This window comes from Pygoscelis adeliae, unplaced genomic scaffold (assembly GCF_000699105.1).
Source record: "Pygoscelis adeliae isolate BGI_AS28 unplaced genomic scaffold, ASM69910v1 Scaffold167, whole genome shotgun sequence".
Taxonomy (NCBI): Eukaryota; Metazoa; Chordata; class Aves; order Sphenisciformes; family Spheniscidae; genus Pygoscelis; species Pygoscelis adeliae.
In genome coordinates, this window is record NW_008825428.1 from 8,828,651 (window position 1) to 8,834,465 (window position 5,815).

Here is a 5,815-nt window from a genome sequence, read left to right on the forward strand (position 1 = left end):
CCATCCCTGGAGGTATTTAAAAGACGTGTAGATGAGGCGCTTAGGGACATGGTTTAGTGGGCATGGTGGTGTTGGGTTGATGGTTGGACTCGATGACCTTGGAGGTCTTTTCCAACCTTAATGATTCTATGATTCTATATACACTTTAAATTGTTTACTGCATATGAAGAGTGTTTTGAATTTTTGAACATCAGGAAATACAAAATTTCATTGCATGCTTTCCTAGAGATATAACCTTAAGTTTGACAATGACAACAACTGAAAATATTCAGTAGTCAAAGTGAAAAATGAAGCTTTCGTACCTAGACAAGGTATTTTTTAAATTGTTTACTGCATATGAAGAGTGTTTTGAATTTTTGAACATCAGGAAATACAAAATTTCATTGCATGCTTTCCTAGAGATATAACCTTAAGTTTGACAATGACAACAACTGAAAATATTCAGTAGTCAAAGTGAAAAATGAAGCTTTCGTACCTAGACAAGGTATTTTTCTTGAATAGGCTTGGTCAAACATGAGCTGCTGAGGTGGCTGTGGAAGTTAAAGTTCTGCAGCTTGTATTATATGAAAAGCCCTATCCTTCTGTGTTTAAAAGGTTTGGATGAAGAAGACCTCAAACCCCATGAAATTGTCCTATTTTTGAAGGCTTGAGTTCCAGGATTTATCTGTGTGAACTCCTGTTGCATCTGCTGTGGTAGTTGGGGCTGTATAGAATGGCAGAAAGACCTGTCTTGAGATGGTCTTCTGCTCCTGATCTTGGACAAGCCCAGTCATCAGTGCCTTATTCTGAAAAGTATATAAGCTATCAATAAGCACAGATGGATGTGTGGTTAATGCTGATCACCTGAGCTCCCATGCTCTCTGGATCTTTGTTTGTGGCTTTTAGCTTTTTGACAGTAGTCATGTCAGCAGAGATCCACAGTTGTTTAGCAATCTAATCATATTCATGAAGAATGAGAACTATGAGCACCTTGGAGCATTTACCCCACAGGAAAAATATTAAGGATTAAATTTCAATAATAGCAGAAGAACAGGTCATAGAAGACCAAATATATTAAATCTTGAGGTCTGCAGTGGCCTGAAGTAGATGATGAAAGTCAAGGAAGATTGAGAGATGAGTATTTCAAAGCATTGCAAGACACAAGTACCAAAAGCCAAGGGGAAGCTGAGATGCAGCTAGCAAAAGACATCAAGGTTAATGAGAAATCATTATGAACATAGTATGTATTAGTGTAAAGAGGGTAAAAGAAAAGGAAGTGCCCTGTTGTGGAGGAAGAATGTAGTAAGCAGAGAAATGGAAGAAATAATCCTTTAAAACCTATGCACCAAACGTCAATGGCATGTAGGTGGTTAGCTCAGCTATCACCACAATGACAAGAAAAAAGAAATGGCATAGGTAAGACTTTGTCTGTAACAACTCTAACAACTCCGTTTTGTAGTTTTTGTAAAAATGTGATTGTTTTAATCATCTTATGAACTCTGTCCCTGAGTATTTACAAAACTGTTTGAAAGGATCTCAGAATTGTTAGCAGTTCCTTTTGAGAAACTGTAGAGAACAAGTGGGGTACCAGATGACTGTAAAAAAGCAAATTAAAAATCTTTTTTAAAAGAGGGACCTTCAAAAGAGTGGGTTGAAAAATCATCAGAAAATGAAACTGCTGTTGTCCTACTCTCAATTTCTGGAAAATACAGGGAGAGTTAATTCAGTACACTATTTCTAAGCGCCTGGAAGATACCAAAAAGATACATAGCAGTCAGCACGTATTTGACTCAACAAATCACATCAAGCCAAAATAATTTCTGTTTATGAAGTAATCCTTATGCCAGTGGGAAGGCATAAACAAGGTATTCTACTGTTCTAGGCACTGACAATGAAAAAAACCAGGTAGCCTGATTTGAAAGATTCAACAGGATAATAGAGAAAGTGATCAGAGGTCTCAAAACCATGGTGTAAGATTAAAAGAATAGGGTAAAAATATGGTAATAAACATATCATAGGGAGGAAATACAACATGGGGACACAATAGTTTACAATATAGAAGATACTGCTGAACAGAGGAAGATAGTAATTTGTTCTTCATGTTTTTGGTGAATAGGATTCACCATAAGAAGTTACAAACTCAAATTGCAACAAGAAAAACTTGTTTCAGGTATTGGAAACCTCTTTTGAAGTTAGACTAGTAAAAATCACTAACATAGGTTAGTGTGGTTTCCATCACTGACAGAGACTCCACCGATAGTGACTCTGTGGTCTAAAAATAGATTTAGATTGATATCTGCCAGGAGTGACAAGGTATAGTTGGTTTTGTTTGTGGGCAATGGGACAGCTAGCCGTTCTCTTGGGAGTCCCTTCAGCATGATTTTAAAAACTATTTTAACTGCAAGGGCTGTGTTATTGTATTTGCATAAACTTAACTCCATGCTTTAGTGCCTTAAATGAACACATGCTTCATTTGCAGGAAGCGGGTAAAGCACTTTTGAGACACAGTGTTCAGGGCATAAATTTCTTTGTATTTCCTAGTAATTTCTCAGCATGTCCCCTCTGTTTCATCGTTAACCTATACATACAAACGTTTCTTCCAATGTATCTCTTGGCGCATCTCTTACATAATTCCAACACCCTTTCATATAACATACAGACGTGTATACAAAATGCATATTTACATGTATACTCCCTCTTTTTTCATCTACGCATCGTTTTCCTTATGCAACAGCCATGTTGTTTATGACAATCTTGTAACCTTCCACAAGTATATTACCAGCTATGCCATCTTCTTTGCTATCCCCCTGTAGGCTCCATCAGCTAGTCAGAGGTAAAGCAACCTGAATAGTTATGATTTTAAACTAGTAAGTCTTAGTATTTGAAAAATCTGTATTACTGAAAATTTGGAAAATATATCATATTTTGAAATTAAGAAGAAAGACAAATTATTAATAACAGCAATATTTCTTAACTGGACAATGATGAAAAGAGCTATTAGTCAGAGTTTCTAAACTCTCACTTTAAAATTATGTACCTGTTACCATTAGTATTATTCTCTTATCACTACTGCAGTACTGGATTCCCTGTCACATCTTAAAGATGCTATTGTTAGGCACATTAGTATGCAACAATACAGATATATTTTCTGTGAGAAATGTACTTACATTTAAAATAAAGGAAAGAATAACTCTCAAGATACATAAATTTAATCTTTGAAGAGCAGTGAAATTATTGAGGAAAAAAAGAAAACTTCTTAGTTTGGTATCTTCAAAATGCCATTTCAATCAAGTATCATTTTTTGTGTGCTTGAATAAATGGAATTACCAACTTGTGTAAAGTCCTTGATCAGAATGAGGCTCTTAAACCAATTATGTGGAGATCAGAGTGCTTAAAATTGAGGAATACATTTAGAATTATTAAAGGCTTCAAATAGCTTGGTTGAGGCGAAATTACATATAATTGATCATTTAGTATGTGTTGTCAGTAGAAACTGCAGTCATAGGTTGGAAGATCACCTTTTAGACAAATTGCAGTAAAACTTTTTTAAAACCCAAACCATACCAGAGCTCCCTTTTCTAAGGATTTTTACTGAACACAAATCCCAGACACTTTATTCCTCTTCTTGAAGTATGGAAAGATGCACCATAAGTACTGAATAATATTATCGGGATGAAAATGTGAAACACGGATGAAGCAAAACCAAAATCGGTTACCTTGATTGCTAGGTAAGTGAAACCACAAATTCGGGGACTGGAGTGCTTTTAAAAAAGTTTAAATAAGTGATTCTTTAAAAAAAAAATCATTAACTTTATAGAGAAATTTCTTCTTTCTCAAAGGGCAAAGTGATTTGTAGAAAATCAACAGTAAGACTGACAAACAAACTGGATTGTCAGAGAATGATTTTATAAGGGACTGACTCTATAACCCACCCTGAGAATGACATGACTGTTTGTTGATTCTTATTTAGCCTCTGTGCAGTCCCTCTATCCTTTTGCTTTGAATTTTATGATTAATTTATTACAAAATATAATATCATTCTGGATAGGTAGCATTTTCAGACTTGGGCACATAAATCCTAATCTGGCAATCATTCTCTATACCTGTCAGATGGGTGACAAGATTCTCATTGATTTTCGCAATACAGGTTTAGGAACAAAATGGCAGGTATTATGTAGTGTAAGATGCAAGCTAGCGGATTTAATTCATACTTTACTATCTGTCTGTAGTCACAGTTTATGACCAACGTAAAAACTTGCTAAGATCACTCACAATCTCATATTCACTCCTCTTTTTGCATGAAGTGGCATTTTTCTGCTTATCAGATCCAAGAATCTCTTGATGGCCTTGGCCCTGAAAGTAAACTCTCAATTTTTACAATGGAAAATACTTTCAGATACTACACTAGGAATGCTGTGTTCTCTTAACATACTTCTTAGCAAGCTTGTGGTGGGTTAGGCTTGGCTAGCAGCCAAACTTTCACCCAGCTGCGCACAGCCCCTCCACCAGTAGGACAAGGGGAGAAAACAGGAAGAACAGGAATGAGAAAGCTCATGGGTTAAGATAAAAGCAGGGACATTGCTTACCAATAACTGTTGCAGACAAAACAGACTTGGAGAAGATTAATTCATAGCCAATTAAAATAAAAATATAATTGCTAATTTGGGTAGTGGGAAACGAGAAGACACGCATTAAAACAACACCTTTCCTCCCCCGCCTTCCCAGGCTCAACTTCATTCCAGACTCCTCTCCCTGACCAGCACAGGGGGAACTGCTCGGAGGGTATAGTCAGTATGTAATGGTTTCTCTTCACCGCTCCTTCCTTCTCATGCTTTTCCTCTGCTGTGGCATGGTTTCTCCACGGGCTGCAGTCTTTCAGAAAAAAGTGCTCTGGTGTGGGCTCACCACGGTTACTTTGGGTATATCCATTTGCTCCGGCATGGGTCTTCCATGGGCTGCAGTGCTCTGCCATGGATCATCTCCACCTCCTCCTCTTCTCTCTCTGACCTTGCTGTTCCCTCTTGTTTCTTACTCTTTTTATTCCCGTTTCCTCTCTCCACACAGCATTTTCTGCCCTTTCTTAGCTAGGCTTTCACAGAGGCACCATCAGCTTTGCTAATGGGCTCAGCTGTGGCCCGCAGTGCCTCCACTGTGGAGCTGGCAGGAACCAGCTGTCCCCAACATGTGGCAGCCCCATACCTCTTCCCACAGAGGCCACCCCTGCAGCCTGTCCCCCTCCCGCTACCACAACCTTGCGACATACAGCCAATACAAACCTAAAAAAGAGTGTTACTCAAGTCTAGGGAATAAAGTTAACATTACAAAATTAGACGAATTAGGTCAACAGGATGGCAGATGGAATTCAAAATTAAATATGGAGTCAGCTATGCTGCAAAGGCAATTGAACTATTTATGCACCTTGCTCATTTCTAAATTAAATTTAAATAATTCGGGAAAGAAACCAGATGTCTCTGACGGCTTTGAGTTAATATACAGCTGCAGTTTAAAAACCAAAAAGCCAGAAAGCGGGGGAAGAGTGCATGATTCTTGCAAAAGGGGGTAACACAGGTGGCATTACAATGCCAGCATGTACCTAAATCAGCATTCAGAGGCGATTTGAGAGATTGCGTGTCTCCTTTCCCCTAAGGTACGGGAAATTTTATCTTGAAATTACTCGGAATTTTTTAAAGACTGTATCTGCCTAAGGATTTTCGCAGACTTAACTTGGGGTACGAGGTGCCAACACAGCTGTAGAAAAGTTCCAGCTGCTTCCACCCCCACCTGGAGGTGCCGGCGGCGCAGCGCGGCTCCTGCGGCGCCACGAGGGGCGCGACGA